The sequence below is a fragment of the Lichenostomus cassidix genome, chromosome 2 (genome assembly GCF_008360975.1).
Source record: "Lichenostomus cassidix isolate B80296 chromosome 2, HeHo_3.0, whole genome shotgun sequence".
Classification (NCBI taxonomy): domain Eukaryota; kingdom Metazoa; phylum Chordata; class Aves; order Passeriformes; family Meliphagidae; genus Lichenostomus; species Lichenostomus cassidix.
In genome coordinates this window covers 113,974,491-113,993,785 of record NC_139482.1, presented here as the reverse complement: position 1 = coordinate 113,993,785, position 19,295 = coordinate 113,974,491, and the positions used below count along the sequence as shown (strand labels likewise).

The 19,295-nt window shown below is 39.4% G+C and overlaps 1 protein-coding gene across 4 annotated transcripts in view; it reads right to left on the bottom strand.

Moving 5' to 3' along the window:
* FAM110B (family with sequence similarity 110 member B) overlaps positions 1-19,295 on the bottom strand; it is a 111,492-nt gene that overhangs the window by 57,395 nt on the left and 34,802 nt on the right. Inside the window, exon 3 of one of the 4 annotated variants that reach the window (XM_085052884.1) lies at positions 9,368-9,434. The exons of 2 other annotated variants lie outside the window; for them this stretch is intronic. The gene's annotated coding sequence lies outside the window, so the exon portion shown is untranslated. Of the gene's footprint in view, positions 1-1,436; positions 1,597-9,367; positions 9,435-19,295 lie in introns of those variants that run through there. One more of the 4 variants, XM_085052883.1, reaches the window with a different exon arrangement.

Genomic DNA, 19,295 nt, shown 5'->3' with positions numbered 1-19,295 from the left:
ACAAACTGTTATGTACCAGCTGTGATTAAACCTCCCAAATACTCTTCTGTTTGAATATACTGTTACAAATAATAAAGCATGTGTCTTTGTTGTACCTACTGCCGTAGAAAGTTAGTAACTGAAAAAATGCTCACATTTAAGGGTATCTACTCAGAAGGTAACACAGTTTCACACCACACCCTTTAAAAGGGAGCAACCTAAATTTTGCTTTGGCTTATACAGTAGGAAAAACCTCTTCAAGGATAAGTGCAGAGGGAAGAATGAAGACTAATACCAAAATAGCTCCTGTTCCTAACACCTTTCTGATCCTGGCTGAGACAATCTACTCGTACCTCGGACGCATGGTGGCAGCCAGCCAGCCAGATGACTGGTGACTTAATATACAAGTTCATGTGGGCTCTGGAGTCTGACACAGACAAGGACATTAACTCCGAAGTCTCACCAGTCAGCCTTAATATTCAAAACTCATCAAATGAGTCATGACTACATTATGAGACTTTTTTTAATACTTTATATTTGCTTCCTTTTGTTCTGAACAGCTTTCACTGTAGCATGTTCTCATTAAATATGCATGCTTTTTATAGAAAAAGTTGTGATCAATTGGTGCGTAGGTCAAGTATGAAAAGAACTTAAATGAGTATGACGCTCTGATAAATACTGTAATAGTCTCAGAATCACAGATTAAAAGATTGGCATATATATATATCTTGTTTCTTTCTACTGCTGAAGGCAGTTCTCACAGTAAACAAGGCTTTGGGCCAAAATTCAGCCTTTGCGAACAATAAATACATATAAAATACATGTATGTGCAAGCAAAGGATATATTGAAATCCACCACATTGAATAGCTTTAGTTTCATTTTGAAAGCCACTTAAAATAAAACCCAGTAGATGAAACAAAGAATCCACCCAAACATGAAGGCTCCAGCATCTTTGTTGAAAGAACAATAGCATATTACTCCTCATCCCTCTACCTTGTTGCAAGAGAACCATCAAGATAGTTATTGCTGTGATCATATTAAAGAATACTTCACAAAATTATTTTTTTAATTAATCACCATTTACAGATTTATCTTCATATGCTAATAGTTACAAATGCTCTAATTCAATTGCACGGCAGAAAACATTCCAATAAAGGAAAATATTTCCATTAGCATAACAAAAGGCAACCAGTAAAATCACTTCCATGCACAGGCTCAAAATTTCAAATGAAAGCAATATTCTCATATAAATGCACTCTATTTTTGAACTAAACCGACTCTAATGATATGTTTTGCAATCTGATGGCTCTCCCACCGGACTATACATGATATTAATGAAAGCAAGATCAAATTAAACAGATGACATGATTAACAGTATTCATTTCATGCATGACTATTTTACCGGAGAGATAAAGACCTGAAAGTAATTACCACCAAGTAAAACTCCTTCACTGACCTCTCCGCTCCCAGCTAGCAGTCCTTAAGTACTGATGCTTTGCAACAAAGACCAGTGCCTTTCATCTGTGGGCTTCCTTTTACGCTACAAGCTGAGCACCTCTCCCGTTGCATGCACGCAGTACCTCTGTATCTATGTCTGTAATGCAGCATAAAGATTACTGGGGAAACCTATCAAACCGGCAGGCAGCAACCCCGGCCGCCAATAAGCAGGAGGCACATGCAGAATCCAGCACATGCTCGCTGAGGCTCGCAGGCTGGCACCGCTGCTGAGCAGCCTGCTAATCTAATTATAGCCCTTCGCCGAGCACAGGGCTGCTGAGGCACCGCGCGGAAACAGAGCCCAGCACATCACACCTTGCAGCCCACAGCACCAACATTTGGGACTGCTGTTTGTCTGGGTGCGCCAGGATAAAATTCCTGTCTGGGTTTCTTTGTGATTGTTGTTCTTCTGAGTGATTCACCTATGAGGGGGTTTGTCTCCATCTCTGAAAACAAGGATATATTTAGGTGTGCCCTTTGAGAAGCTGACCACTTGCAGTTTGCTGGGTCTATTCAAGGAGATAATAAAATGCAGCGGTTTATTCTGCCAGTAGGAATTCTTGTTCTGAATACACACATTGCCAGCACCACACACAGCAGATCTGGGATCAGGTTTTGTACACTACTGCACAGTCTACAATGTGGACCTCAGACCAGCAAGGCACCACATGCATGCTTTAAGTGCACAGTAGCCCTACAGAAGTCAACAGGACCCCCTCTGTCCTTTACATTTATCCGTGGGCAGAAACCCAGATGATCAGAGGGCTTCTGTGTGCATTGGCACATAAAGTCCTAACTAAGCTTTCACGAGGTTAGGGAGCAAATGCCAAGGAAATTTCTGCCATTAAGCAAAACAACTTAAGTTGTTTCGAAAATACTTACCATGAGCAAAGACTACTTATATGTATGGGGAACTAACACAGCTAAGTCCTACATGCTTACTTATGCTTATTTTATAAATAAGTCCACAAAACAAAGGAATGTTATGATCATTGTGTATTTGAAAGATGCTGAGAGCTTCTACAATATCAGGTAAATAATTATGAAAAAAAGATCCAGACGCTTGTTTAGTCTTCCTTGGTAGTACATTTCAATTAATCCTCACTCTATTTAACACAAACAGAAAAACACTCTTCAGATGTTTCCTGTTCCCACATGGTTCATATAATCACCTAAGCTCTACACTGACCAAAAGGTTTCCAAACATCAGTGACAAGATGGAAGTACACAACCTGACTATCAGAAGTGCCAGTTGTGGTGCCAGCTGCCTCTTGTGAGATATACTACATTTTTCATAACTGGTATTATAAAAATATCACAATGCTACAGCATTATGCACATACAAACTACAATGCATTTTTAAGATGTTTCGCTAAGTTACACATAAACCATATCCATAAACATTACACTAGCAAGATCCTGAACACCACTGCAATAGTGAGTTCCACTGTGCCCACACTGGCATTTTTCCTAATTCTTTATTCTTATTACCAGCACCATACAGTATCCAGGCACAGTCCAAGAGCATGATATTAAAGGCTGTCTATAAACGTTTTTACCTATTGTACTTACTTCAGTACAAAAATTATATTTGCTACTATATAAAATTTTACTAATGGAACAAGACCTCAATGTGGTAACAGTGCAAGACCATATTTACTAGTGATGCCTGATGGGTTTTTTGTATTTTTTTATTTTACTTTTATACTCTCTTTATATCCTTTATATATAACCTTTTACCCTTCCCCGTTCCTGCTTTTTTCACTCCCTGTATCTTAACCCTACATTCTATCACCCTAGTACCCCTTGCCCTGCTCAGAATCCTTAGGGGAAGACGAAACATCCCCACAATCTCAAAAGCATGACGCACAACCTTGAACAGAGCCCCCATCACTGAGACATGTTTTTTGTAAACTAAGTAGCAATCTTTTGGGGAGAGAGGCAATTTTAAAAAGGGAGCAGTTACTTCATTTACTAAACTTCTTATTGGAGACTTTTAGATAGGTATTCTAATCTAAGCTGTCCATAAATTGTATATGGGAGCTTTGGGCGGGGGGCTTTTTGGCTGGCCTTTAGAGCTAGCTTGTTCGTCGGTGTGCATCTGGGATCCTATTAAACCAAGGTAAAACCCCTATCCCATACTGTGTGTCTGCGTCTAAAATTTTTCCTAGCAATTTAAGGCATCACTAGCAATATGTAAATAGCTATGCCACAGCTTTCTTAATCTGCCAGTGAAAATTGCTCATAAAGAGCTGCTCGGTGCTAGAAGTAGATGTCACCTCTGTAAGAATAATATTCTCAAAGCTACATATGGCTAAAAATAAAAAACAAATGCAGGAATAGTGACATTTTGCTCCTTGATTCAATGTTCAGTCAACACTAAGTTTTGTGTTGCAATAAAAGAAGGAAGCTGTTTCATTAAGTCTTTCTTTTTAGGTTACATCATCTAAGGAGCTCATCAATTTTTATCAGCTGTGTTTCTTTAAAATATTGTGGAATATTCCAAGTTTCTCAGCTATACTGTTTGAAACCAGGAAACTATGTATTTATTGACAAAAGGCAGGAGAGGCAGTTATACAGGGGTTAAACACTTGATTGTGTGAAAAAGATGCACAGTCATTTGATGATCAGATCCACAATGTTATGCTAGCAACATTTAGCCAAAGGTAACAACAGGGGAATAAGACCAATAAAAGTCTTTACCCTAGTCCTCTGATCCAGCCATTGGGAATGCTCACATTTGCTAAGCAAAAGAAAAGGCGCACAAACACAAACAAAAAAATAAAATCAAACACCCTTAAATAATTCTTTTCATCTAATCCCCACTCACAAACCATCTAGGCATGTATGACATGTGAAAAAATGACCAAGAAAACTGAAACAGGAATTAACCAGGCTTCAGCTGCTACAGGACTTTTAGTGTTGGCTCCCTCCCATGCAAGCTGCTAAGCCTACATGTGCCCCCTCTGCCCAGCAGCTCCCCCAGCCCTCGCTGCTTCACCCTGTTCAGTTCCAGCACAGCTCCCCGGCAGCCAGCCTCCTGCCTCCTCCCACAGAGCTGCTGGCTCCAAGGGCATGCTCAGCCCACATCCCCAGAAGGGCTGCCCTGGCAGCAGACTCTCAACATACCATTGCAGCAGGGTGTTTATTCTAGGAGTTGCTTTCTTTTCTAAAACATCATGGTAGCAGCTGTAGTTGAAGGACCCATAAACAGCTGCAAAGGTGAATTTCAAGAAACAGCTATTTATCTCTGCAACATAATCAATACTCACTAAACCCCTGTGCTTAGCTTAGCAGGTCAGCCAGAACAGTGCCAATGTCTATCTCAATTTTTACACTCGCTTTCAAGCATTGTGACAATATGCTGGGTCAGGAAGAATTGGGGAGCTGCACAGCAGGGCTAATGTTTGGAGCCAATGGTCATTCACAAGAACCCACATTTGGCAATGGCAGATGGCTAAAACTCCAGCTGAGGACAATGCAGAGCTCCACTGGCCTGCCCTGCCACCTGTGGTGATGGCACACGAGCACCTGCACCATGCACTGGACCTGTGACAGGATACAGCCTTCTATAGATGTGCCAGCACGAGAAGCCAAGAGAGGTTTCATAAGGACACAGCCACAAGAGACTCATCACATCCCAGAGAACACAGGTTTCATGAGGACACAGTCACAAGAGACTCCAGCAAGTCTCTGTTGGAAATGAACAAATTGTGAAAGGTACACAAGTTGGCCAATATTCGGCAGACTTTCATCGAAAGCAAAAGCCTGTCCCTGGCACAAGTTACCCGCCTGTGCTAAGCTTCAAGTTCCTGCTCCTCCGCATGGAAACAGAAGGTCTCTACTACATTTTTAGCAATTATAAGCAAGTTAGGCTTTCTCTAGCTCAGTTCCTTGACAGAAGAATCTCAATTAAAATTTTCCAAAACCATATGGTCCGAGGCAGATGCCCATCACAGAGGGGAGGAGAGAGGAAAACCTATGAGGGTATGATGAATTCATCATATGACACTAAAACTAGCTTCCTACAGTGAAAACTGTCTAGCTAGCACATTAGTGGATTTTACACTTCATTTAGGCATATCTAAGTAAATTAACAAACAGATTACTATTTTGGGAACAAATAAATTTTTACTATGTTATTATCACTTGTGTAAGTACTTCCATATCAAATTATTTCAATACAAGAATATTTTTTAGATTTCTGATGTGTGTTGCAACTGAACAGGTTTCACTCTGGATACCACTTAACATTTGACTTAAAAATATATCAAATATTGCTTGCTATTTGCTATTGCAAACTGCTACCTCACTTAATTAGATTTTGCAAAGTATAGTAAGCATATGGAATGAAAATGAGTTGAGCAAAATGGCTGGTGAATCAACATGCTGCATTTCCAAAGGCAATAGTGTGTATATTTCCAAGCTGTAGCCTTGAGAGGTTGAACTGAACCAATTACTCTAATGAATATTTTACTTGGCTTGATGCATTCATTAGACTTTTAGAAGTAAGCTAAACCATCCCATGGTTATATTTAAGTAACAACAAAATCTTAAGATTTTTGGATGGCACTTCTGACATTTACACAATTTAAAAGATAAAGGAACAATTTGCTCTTCCACAAATTCTTCTCCATTTCAGTTTTCCTTCCCAAATAAGTTTATCTAACAATTTTTTTTTCTTTTTAAAACTACCTTTGATTTCACAATAACTATCTGCTGAGCTCTTTCCTAGCAAGTATTTGGGATGTCTGCCAATTCATGGTAAACTCATCACTAGGGCCATCACCATTTATGAAGGAAAATAAAACATGGGCCTAGAGTTTGCTATATAAACTTTTCTCTGGAAGTCACAAATGCCTCAAGGTTGGTACTCAGCATGAACAAACTTATTTTCATTTTGCATAGCACAGGGACATTTCTTGGATCAGCCCCAATTTTGATTGGTAAGAAAGCAGTTACCTGTCCACGTGTGTGTATGTCAATGCTATCAACCATGTTTTGAAGCTGGACAACTAACCCCAAACTTCAAGCTTTTTTTTTTTTTTCAAATATGCTCATTACATCCACAAATGTCCCAGACAGAACTCCTCTGTAAGCTTAATAACAGGCAGAGATGTCTCTGTATTAATGCCAGAGATTTGCTGCAGGATGGCACTAAGATTGATTCCTATAGACTATTTTTATAGCATTTTTTATCTCAGAATCATAAAAAAAGCAAACAGAAAAATCCCCCACACCCTCATTCCAAAGTACATTACCATCCCTCGCCTCCACAGACCTACACACTGGCAGTATCTTCACTGCAGACCTAAGTGACTGAAATGATGACACCAGTTCATCACTGCCACCTTGCAGAGCCAAGGGAGGAGCAGTTCAGCTGTCAGAGAGATGTGTTTCATCCTAAGGTGATGGATGCAGCAGAGAAGGATCTGAAATGAAGCCTGCAAGAGGTTTACTACGCTAAGTGCTTGCACTTTGGACACAAAATCAAATGTGGAGGGACACAGTATTATTCTTAAAAACCCACAAATCCCAAAAAAAGGTTATGTAAAAGATTTCACATCACCCTAAAACACGCTACCCTTCACATACCACTCCAACACATCTCCATACTAATATCGACTTTCCATTCCTCAAGTTCCATCCATTTTTCCTTCAGTGCAATGTTTTCTTCCACCTCTATATCATATTTCAGCAATCACCTCAAACTACACAAATACGCTTTGTACCCTCCTGTGTTTCCACCTTACTTATTTTTCCCTCTGATTCCTTTCCTCACAGCTACCAGCAGACATGCAGTATGAACTGTCCATTTCAGAAGGCATAACACCTGTCAGCACAACCAAGACCTTCTCAAAACCAAAACATGTGTGCCTCCTAGCCACCACTCTGGCTGACCAGCTAGATGGCCACAAAGTTGATGAATCACAGAAAGGGACCACACTGTTTACAATAATGAAAGAAATAGCTTTAAACATTGCATCCAGAACATGAACCCTATATAATGCATAACTGACTCATATAAAAGCAATGATCATGACCCTAGCCAGTCAAAAATTGCAAAATATATTATAGAAACAACAGCTTCTGCTTCCAAACAGTTAAGTGAGAAAGACACATTTGCAGACCAGAACAAACAGGTTTAAAAAAAAACAAACCAAAACATGATGATGTAAGAGGTTGAAGTCCTAACACAAGCTATAACAGTAGCAAAAGTTAACTGCTCACAAGGACATATGAGGGTAAAACTATACTGGAACAAACCACAAAAGGGCTTCATAAGTGGAGACACATTTTTTGTAGCTGCTGGTAGAAAATAGAGACCCTGAGAGCATCCCTTAAGCCAGAAAGGTGATAGACAAATACTGATTTCCCTCAGTGGAAGAGCAGAAAAAAAAGCTTTCAATGTAGTAAGTAAACTTCCAGCAGCTCCACATTATTAATCTTCATCACCCCTGTTGGCATTTTCTTCTTCTCTATTTAGCAGCATGTTCACTATGACCACCTTGCTGAAATGGGTGACATAATCTGATGCTGAGTATATCCAACTGAGATAATATTAGCCTGGGAAAACTTGTATGAGTCTTCCATTAGAGGAGAGGTGTAATTTTAAAAAAATATGCTACGCTACAAAGAGTGCAAAGGCTGAAAGATGAAGTATAGCATTCCTCCCTTTGAAGCAAAAACTCTGTCAGACCTGCTCACTTCTGTAATTAAGAATGTTATTTCCAATTCTGAGTAGAAAGAGCAGCTCCAAGGTTTTCTTTGATCTTCCGTGATGACAATGAAGACCCATCAGGCTCTCTAAACCCCATTGTTTTTTATTCTTCAAAGACTGTTTTTCACTCTCCTACATCTCTCTCTGTGAAAAGGTGTTTACGTTGAACTGCAAAATGCAGCTAGAAAGCAAGTCAAGGTGCAACTGCTGGAACATGAAGTGGTTCTTTGTAGACACTAATGCATACAGGCACCAGCTAAAACCCTCCTTGCTGCGAGGCCACTCTCTGGGAGCTCAGAGACTGCAAACCTTTGAGATTTCAAGTCTCCAGTCCACACCCATAATTCAAGGTTTCAGAGTAATTCTAAGATCTTATTACTTAACACCAGAATTGAAGATATTTAGCACAACGAATCCCAGAAGAAAACTATGCAATGGCTTTGGTTACCACAGAAATCAAGGCTAACAAGTTTGAAGACAGCCTACTAAATGTCAAGCCCTTTTAGCCAAAAGTAAAATAAATTTAGATTTTAATCTTAGAAGGATTGTAATTAAATTTCTAGAAATTGTGTCCATATAAAACCAGCAACCCTGACTTGCCATACTGGAACCCAGTCTCACGGTCTTCTTACAAGAAGCCAGAAGCATTTTCCTGGCACAGATGTAAAGCCTCTCCAGGAAGAGAAGTTTAATTATTCAATAGAGCAAGCCAAAAGCCCTTTTATGAAAGAGTCATCAAGACTCTTATTCCATATAATGTTCCTGATGAAGAGCATACTTGCATCTTGGGCAGCTTGTACACCCAGCAAGTTAAATTTTGCTGAGCTGATAAGATCCCCATACCCTTCTTCCAAGAACTGCTTAAAACTTTAGTCCAATCCTCTAATGCAAAATAAGCACACAAGTCACATGAGAAGGGCTATAAAACCTTAGCATAAATGGAGACAAATGAGTGGCCACTCCTCAAGCTGAGCAGCTCCCATCCCTTGCTTTCCATCCTTTTCTGAACATTTGAGCAGACACTCCCCTCCCTGCATAATGCTCCAACTAAGGTGAAGGGGAGAGTGATGCTCCTACCAAAACTAGCATGAGAGCTAAGAATTGCTCTGAAGAAAATGAGAAACGTGCACTGGGGGAACTCTGCCACATTCTGGGGACAAATTACGTACTGTTCTGTATTCTCAAATTTTTCTTGGGCAAAGCAGCAGGCATTTTTTTCACCTTCCTTTCCTACTCCTGGGGGCAAAAAAAAAAAAAAGTTGCCCAATTTCCCAGTAGCACACGTCTGCATGGCACAGTAGCTTCACACAAGTCACCGCTTGTAATACTACTTCTGTCAATAACCAGAATTTCTGCAGGTGGCCATTCTCATGAAGTGCCCAAACCAGATGGAACCTTTTAGACTTTCGTCCCAGCTACAACTCCACAGCACTTCCAGAACAAGTTTCTAAAAGCACAAGCATTAGTATTTTCAGTTTTAAATTAAGCAAATTGCAAACACATAACAACCTTCGTCTCACAGGCACTGTAATCTAACGCTGCTGTCACACACAATTTTAGTGGGCATTTATTATTTTGTCAAGAATTTATATCAACATAAGATTAGGAAAAATCAGTATCATGGTTACAGGTCTGAACCCAGTCTTCCTTTAAAACTCACACAGTTTGTGAGCACCAACATACAGCAAGTAAAACTCAGCTTTTCTAATAATGCACCCAGTGAAGCTCAGGACATTTGAGATCATTGGTTTCCCACAATGTCAAGTGGGCAACATCTCAGCAATGAGTCCTAAAGTCCTAAACATATTGGAGGTAGGAAGGGAAATCAGTAATCCCATACAACATAACTTTAATAGCATAACAGTAATACTTTTTGTTCCTACAGAAAGTAGGCACAAACAGGGGAAAATAAGGTCAAAAGGTAAACACTCAAAACTGAGTGAAGTCAGACCTTTCATTCAGTCTCAAACATTTATCTCCTGCATGTCCTACAACAGTGCAATCTTTACTGACATGAACCAAGAAAGTCTCTTCTTGACGCCTGCCTTAATCAGGATTTAAAGAAGCAGCTGCTCCAAAACTAATCCGCAAATAAAACAGACACTGATATTTTCAAAGCAAATTCCAGTAGTCTGTAGTCAAAACATAAGCAGGACAACCACAGTAAAAGGGGTTGCTAGAAAAAGGAAACATTAGCAAGTTTCAGAGTTGCCTAAGTGTTTAACACTGACTTCACTGTATGCATTATTTGTATTCTGTAACAGAAGGCACAACTATGTAAAACAGCGTAATGAAAAATGTCATAATTTCTATACTCAGTTTCTATACTCCTGCTGGCAATCTCACCATATCCCACTCACTAGCATAAATATTCTGATTTGGAAGGAATGAGGAGAAGCAATGTGAATAACCCTACACATAGCACTGAGTTTTCATGCTGATCAGTTCAGCACACAGGCTGCAGCTTGTGCATGGCTAACTTGCAAAAATCTAATCATTTATCTCACTTAAAGTATTCAAGCTGTTCTGAGTACATACAACTTCCCCATTTATATAATCCCCTATCTGTTTCATTTAGAACAAACTGAAACAGCTTTGAAATATTGATGTTGGGAAGAATTTAGAAGGCTCGTTTTCTCTTTGGGTGCTTGGAATAAAACAAACTCTTGTGGTAAACTAGCACACTACATCAGGTAAATATAGCTTCTACTATTGTTTTGCACCACATCAATAAACTGAGACTGAAAAACAACCAAATTAGATGCATGATTTCTTTTATAAAATTCTACTCTCTATATTAGAGCCAAGAACCATTTCAGAAGTCTGTATTCATTCATAACGTGGGATTTAAGTTGACTTTCACAGATCTAAGAGTGCATAAACAAAAAGTCTGAGAATTGTCTATCATGTTTTGGAGTACACACATCTTTTTTTGGGTCTCTGTATTCTTATTATTTCAATTCCCAAAACTACTGAAAGAAGAAATTTGGAGTAAAACCAGAGATTCCTTAAAGCCTTCCCAATTATATCATATACTAGAACATCTCATGTCTCCCAACCCATAGCACCCCTCCAGCCCTACTGCAGCTGAGTCTGAGTTAATGTTTGGCAGAACTCACAGGTAACTTCCTCAAGCAAATAAAAATACAAGAGGAAAAAACACCAACCAAACTAACTGGGGATAAGTGAGATGGCCTGGATATTAAAAAAATGAAGTCCAAAACCCGTAGAAGCTGCTGGTGGTGAAGGAAATCTATGTCTGCGCTTGAAAAGTACATTATGTCAGAAAAAGCCTAAACACAGCAAAACCCAAAGAAAATTTAAAAAGCTTAAGTCAAAAAAGAAAAACGCAACAAACATACACATAAAAGGTATTAATAGGCAGAGGACTCCAGAAAACAAAGGATGCCTCCCAGGTGGCAATACATCTTCTCTTACCTCATCGCTCTCAAAGCCTGCTGCAGGCAGAGCTACAGAACTTGTGAGGAAAACAGTAGAATTGTCATTGTTGTATACATTATTTGCATTGCATACTACAAATCTTAAGGGAACTTACCAATAACTACTTTGAAAGCAAAATTATCCAGGCAAAATCCTCCCCAGCAGCAGCACAAGCAGCAGCTCATCCTTGCCAACTGTATTTCTTGTAGTGTAGACATAACTTTTTTTACAGATAGACAGATTTAATTTACATAGTTTTCACGGCAGTCAGATGGAAAAAGAGTATTGATTTCTTGTCTGAACCTTGCAATTCAGCACTTTGACAGAATTAGCTAAAAGGGCTGACCCCCCAACCCATGGTTAAGTGTCGCACTCTGCGGCACACAGCAATCCCTCGGTGGTGGAGGAGTGCAGCTAAGGCCAGAGTCATGTCTTGGCAAAGACCAACTACCAAAACGAAGGCACCACTGCAGGCAGCAGAGAGAAGACATCTCTTCGCAAAAATAGCTCCAGCTCCAGCTGAAAATTGCAGTCTGTTGGCAGATGGGGTCAAGTTATGCTGTGTTTGAAGGTACTGTGAAAGGAGACTGAGAACTTACCCCCCATACGCCTTGACCATCCCAAGAGAAAGCTGCAGAGGGTGTATTTGTGAGAACACTTGGGAGCACTTCCCACATTGTTTTGGGTTTTTGTTTTTCTAAACATTAATTAAACTCACTGTAGTCTACCACTGAGAAAATGAAGATAGAAACAAGGATAAGAAGATAGAACAAAGCTAAAGATAGGTATAGTTACCTGATGCTTTAGATAACTAGTGAGTCATTTGAGAACTTGCACTAGAATTAAAGCATTCAAAAATTAAAGGCTGCTGTCGTGCAATCTAAAAAAGAATGAAAGACTACACTATGTGCAAATCCAGCCCACATCTCACAGATCCCTTCTGCCCCACCCCTTCCCTTCTTCCCAAGATTACTTTTATTTTTTATTGCAAGATAAATCAATTTTCTTCTTTATACAAAGTTATTTAGCACAAGGAGTACCATTAATTTGAAGAGACTCAAAATACTCAGCTAACAAGATACAGAGCAAACATCATTTAGGACACCTTCCTCTGCTTCCCTTAACACTGGTGTTTAAAATGTTGACTGTGACTTAAGCAGGTGAGTGCAGCAACTTAGTATAATCAAAAGCAATTGCCCAAGGAAATGTGATCTAATACTTGTAATTTAAAATTATCTTGCAATCTGACCTAGAGAATAAAGAAAACAGAGACATCATTCAGGTGAGTCAACATTTTCATTACAGGCTGCCTATCGCAGTGAAAAAAATGAATGAGCATAGCAAAAGACATTCCTGTAGAAATAAGTTATTAAGATGCAACTTGAAACAGTCACAAAGTAAGCATTGTTTATATAGATTTATTCATTTCTTTGAAACTGCTTTTGTTAGTAGAACAAGAAAGAGAAGAGAGATGACAAACAGAAAGCTATACAGAAGTAAAAAACTCTACTGGAATAATCCACAGGCAACAGAAAACTTCATTTAGAACTGATGAGAATATAGCAAGCTTGGAAATCGGACTGATTACATTTTAATGCCAAACAGTTCCAGATAAAGACAACTTAAATCACATTGAAATTACTGATTTTTGACTGAGCTCATGTATCTTAGTCTTTCTCTACTTGAGCAGTTCACTCTAGAGTGCTTTTGATCAAATATTGTTTACACAACACATGAGAAAATACTTCACTCCTTTGAAAGCTTAGAGAGCCTAACCTAGCATAAAGCACAAACTGTGGCTGCAACAGGCAGCAGCAATAAAAGAGACACAGTGATATTATTTTCTAACTATTTTTTGTTAAACAGTATTAGACAGATTTATGCAAAAACATGTTTCTTTCTGGAAAATACTTTACAGATCAGAATACAATTTTGAAGATATCAACACATAGAAATCAGGGAAGGCATTTATCTAGCACAAGTATTTATACATAACTCTATTAAGAACTCTGTTAATAAGAAACTTGCTAACTGTTGGGAGTAACAAGCTCTTCTCATTCCATTGCGCCATTGGAGGAGGACTCAGGGGCAAGGGTGGAAAAATTGAATCAGCCACAAAACAGTTCACAGAGAATTTATTTCCTATTCTTTGTACTTTTTGGACTTCAAGAGATCACAGAGCCTAGCACCAATTCCTCCGGAAAAAATTAAACAGGGATTCTTTTCATTCAATGTACAGTCTAAGAAACAGGACTAGGTGGAAACATTTAATTTTATTGTAGAACAGGTAATTCTGGATTGCCCACTGTGATAACCACAATGACATTAGCTGCCCTTATGGAAGGATAAAGACTACATTGAAAAGCTACATTTGGTGCCATGATGCAGCTTCTGGCAAGCTGAGAGACAAGTCCAAAACTGGCAATGACAGTGGTAAAATTCCAGGACTGAGGTCCTCCGCTGAAAGTTCACTTACAGCTCACCACAAAGTGCTGCTTCCTACACAAAGGAGAGGTGCAGGAGTTCTTGGTGCAGAAAACACATAGCCACTGTCTTCTGAACACTTTATTGTCCTGTATCACTACTGGTCAGCGTTAACCAGGGTTAAGTGAAAAATCCACAGTGGCACCACTTAACACTGAGGTTTACCAGTCAATTAATGTGACTTATTGGCCCCACTTGGTACATCAAGTCCCTTGTGCAACCATATCTAGCAGATGTACCAGGAGGGTTTTCCTACTCAATGCCTTAATTCTGTAAACTTTCTCACTCAGACAGGACCCAAAAACCTTCTTGTTAAACAAAAATTAGATTTACCACAGGAGTTAAATGGCTTTAAAATAGAGAGAAGATCCAATGTAATCGGAACAAAGAAAACAACCTCTCTCCTATACTACATGTTTTCGGAATATCCTTCTTCATAAATTTAAGTTTAATCTTCCTTATGAAAATTTTACAAAGTCCAGAATTTGGTTGTTAGGTTTTATGGCTCTTGCAGGGAAATAATAAAATCACATACCTAGTATTTTGACAGTGTATCTCTGGTAGTTAATGCAGGTGAAAATGTCATCATGTCTGAACATATATACACCAAAGAAACAGCAGGAACACCTAGTCTGTTTAGTAATTAGGAGTGGGGGTGGAAGGTCTGTGCATCTCCTAGGAGAATACAATTGCCACAGATGAAAGAAAAGCTTCCAAAAGAACAAAGCTTGCAACTCACACCAAGTCACTTCTGCATATCAACACTGACTAGCAGCTGGGATCTAATCAAACGGTTGATTGTTGGTTTTGTTTATAAGCGTTTAACAATAAAAAATAATCAGAAGAAGCAAAGGTAGCAGCAATCCATACACCTTTGCCATTCAAGTCATCTCCTCTTGAGAAACCAACGGCAGAATTTCAGGCTGACATGAGACAATGCAAAAGCCACAAAATGCTTTTAGCTATCTGTGTGGTTTCCAGCAGTGAATGAGCAGAGTCACCTGAGAGACACAGAACAGAGACCACAAGGGTTGTGACAATGAGTACTTCACTGGACACTGTACTTCAGTGAATGCCCCTCTGTTCTCCTGAGGGCAGCCAAACAAAACATTGACTCTGATCCCTGGACACTCATAAATGTGCTCAAAGATTCCCTTCCCATCAGTAGTTTCTTCACCATATTGGCTTGGAGAGGAGTACTCCGCTAAGGTGAGACCTGACTGTTTTTTTATCTTGATGAATGGTCATCTTGCTTCTACTAGGTCAGAACTTCAACAATACATGAAGGAAAAGGCTAAGTCCATAAGGGGATCCTCCTAGCAGTTTGGGCACCTTAATATCTGAAGACCATATACAATGCAGACAAAACAGCGCTGAAAAAGACTACTTATTTCTGCAGCTGATGACCTTCATATGACTAATTCTCTGGGAAAATGTAAAGTGTTGAGTAACAGAACTTCAGCAAGGACCTAATAAAGCCCAGAAATATCTCAAGAAGCAGCAAGAACTGGTGATTTACTGTTTACAGAAGTTTGTGTAAACTGAATAAAAGTCTAAGACACAAGAAGGACAGACTTCCCAGGGTATTACTTCGTGGTAAAGAGACTTTTTTGTAGTCTTTGGAGTGCAATTGTATACAGCTATACATAGAGATGTGATCGTCATTAGTGACTTTCTCAGTATCACAGCAGGCTTTGTGGTCCTCTTTTTTCCCCCATCATCAACATCAGATATGGTTCACCAGAATCACACAATATGCCTGGGTCTGAAATTCTCTGAGAAGTGTGAAATGCGCTGACATCAAATAAAAAATGAAGATCACTCTAGTGGTGAAAGAGCGATTCATCTTACAAGATCTTGTCCCCTCTCCTCTCTGCCTCTTGCAACTTTATATTTCTTCACATGTTGGCCCACCTACTCTCAGGGGGACCGCCAATTTTGGGTCATTCTTTAGCTGTCAGAAATACCCTGCCAGACTCTCTCATTTCACTGCTTCTCTCACAAGCACACTGCAGACCTGTATCCCCCTTCTTCTCCGGATTTTGAAACACTAAACATACTTCCAAGACACAGCTCAGAGAGCCATATCTCCCTCCACTGCTCTCCATCCACATGCAGTCCATGCCAGGCCCTCCTTCTCTACTTTTGCCTTTCCACCACAGTGTCTGCGATGCTTTCTTCTGGGCAAGCTTTGTTGCTTTGTTTCTGTGAATGTCAGTGACCCACTTCCTCCCCTCCTACCCTGTGCCTGTTCCTCCTTCCCCAAGACTTTCCAGGTACACCAACACACTTGCCCCAGCCCCTCACTAACACAAATCTCTTCACCAAGCAGCTTCCAAACATGGCTCAGCAATGCTGCTGAGCAGCACAGCAACTTCAGTCTCACCACCAGCCACCTTCTACCTCCACTCAGCCTGATTTTTCTAGATAGTGGCAGTGTATACACTTAATCTCTAAGCTCTGCTATTCTAATTCTTATGAACTTGAGTAGCAGAAATGGAAGGACTAGTAGCAGCATGAAGTGCAAGTTCAAGAATACAAAACTGCTAAAAATGGCAATCAGCTGCAAACAAGGAAGGAATAAAGACCATAGTCTCAACTATGAGCTGCGTTATGAAGCCACTTGTGATGGGGTTCTTGAGCAAAAGGTATCCCTGAGAGAAAAACATACTACAGATTATGAACTTTTAGTAAACTGGAGATGTGCAACCTTTTCATCTGAGAAACCAAGTAAAAAAACCAGCGGAATGCTTAACCCAATTGAAGAAAGAAAACCACGTTTTCATCTACTTCAGCAGGCAAACAAAATGAGATCTTGTGCTTTCCAGAGGTGTGCACTGAGTGAAAACCACAATGGCAAGAAAATGTACTTTGTTCACCCACATTTTCCCTTTGAACCACCAGGGACATAACTGTTCAAAATACAGATGAGAGCAAACAACCATTCATTTAGAGGAACAAGGTTTCTACAGCTCGTAGAAAACAGACATCAGGCCCATCACATGGAACACGTGATGCAGCATGTATTACCTGCGGCATAGTCAGTAAGATGAGTATACACCAGTGCATTCAACCATCATTATTCTTCTGCATAGGAGTACAATAGTATTTTTATATCATGTAGCAGAGCTGCAGCACAGCGTAAGGAAAGCTGGTGCCAGCAGAGGGAAGCAGCTGCTCTCCAGGACATGCATCTTCACATTCCCCGATGCACAGTAGGAAGCCAACAAGTTTGTTTTTGTGGAAGTGAACTCACCCCTCAGCCATTGTGTAAACGTGGCTTTAAATCAAGCTGTAATTAGATTTTGCTGTATTTAACAAAACCCCTCTTGTGCTCCTCTTTTCCAGCTCTAGACAGGAAAGAAATGTATTTGTGAAAGAAAAAAGGAAAAAAGTTTATGCCTCTTCCCAGAGCATGTCCTGGCATGCATGCAAAAGCAAGTACAAAACATAAAACAATAAGCTTACGGGACACTCAATCTTCACATTACGTAGGAACACAAGGATCTCTCAGCTGGTCCACTGTTAAATGTCAGCTCATAATTATCAATATTCTGCTTCACCACATTAACCTTGTCAAAAGATACTACTAGTCCAACCCTTGGAGTTTAGTTTCTCTTCATAAATTTAATTTACTTGGCAGAAACAGAAGTGGAAAACCTCTGCTAAAGACTCAGGCAAATGAAGACTGCCACGTAGTCCTTCTAGGACAGATTTCCCCCGCCCCCCCCCTTAATTTTTATAGTCATAGCATTCCCATTTTTAACCAAATAGCTTTATCCCCCCACAGTCTTTGTATAGACTGGTAAATCCAAAATAAAACTCTATGCAATTTTTTTCAAATCTACTTTACTATAATACATGTTGCGCAAGGTGGTTTTATTTTGTATAAGTTCTTTATAGACTAAACTGCATAATTCCATTGCACTTTACATTGCCATATGAGGAACTGCATAGCAAATGAAGCTGAGCACACTCAGAATAAACAGCTTCAACTGTATTTTGATTAGAGGCGTACAAAGATCTTTATGGTGCTGGCAACAGCCTTGGATACAATGGTAAATGGGTGCAAGGCAGTCAAGAGGACATGCCCAAGGGCACACAGCAAATCAGCTGCTGTTTTAAGAACAAAAGGTTTCTGCTCTTAATCTAGGTCTTCCCAGTGAGTCAAAACCTACTGATAACTATCTGGTTTTATAGAAGTTTCAGGTCCTTTAGAAGAAAGGAAAAGAGACTACTGCTACTTACTTACAGATATGTAACTAATACTTAGGATTAAATAATTTACAAAGTTACCGATTTTTAGCAGAGTCTAAAAAGCGTACCTTTTCTAAACCAACTTATTTCCAGAATATTTCTCATAGCCTAATTCTCTGTGAATCTTCTATTATGCTGCAAGTTTTAGGAAACCTGTGGCTGACTTAGACAACTCAAAAGATAACTCATTCTGAAGTCAGTTTGCAGCTTAATCTCTAAACGCAAAAAATCAAGGTAAAAAAAATATTGGAAGTACATTATCCTCCTACACCTGTAGGAAAATTCTTAAATTTGGCTGCTGTTGGTTGGGGTTTTTTAATAGGCAATACTAGCTCTTCCTGAAGCAGGATAATGAAGTTTGGCTTAGCACCAACCCAAAATGGCAATTCATAATTTTTATTATGTGAAAAGAGTTTCTGGTTTTAAAACTTATAAATCATCTGAGCAAAAGCTCAGAGGCATTCAGTATCCTAATCCTTACTCTATCACTACTGATACATAAATAAAAAAATAATAATTTAAACATCCCACGTAAAAGTAACCTAATTCGGCATAATCAAAGCAACTATAGGTATATTTATTTTCTCTCACCTTCTTTGATTCACAGAAAACAAGAGCTGGTTTGTTTTTCTGGAAGTCTGGAAATTGGAACAGTATAATGCCATCCACCACCGTGTGAAATATTTTGAATATTAATATCTAACCAAGCAATTCAGGAAAAAAAGGAAAGAAATTCCACAAAGCAGGTAGGGAATGGTATGGTGCCATAACTAGGAAAGACAAGTTTCTATACTACCTTTGAAAGCAGAAGAATACAATAGGATTAGCCTTATCTTATTTAAGTTTCTTAACAGCAAGGCTGCATCCTCCTGACAGCATACTGTTTCCAGCAGGACTCAAATTCAAAGGAAGAGC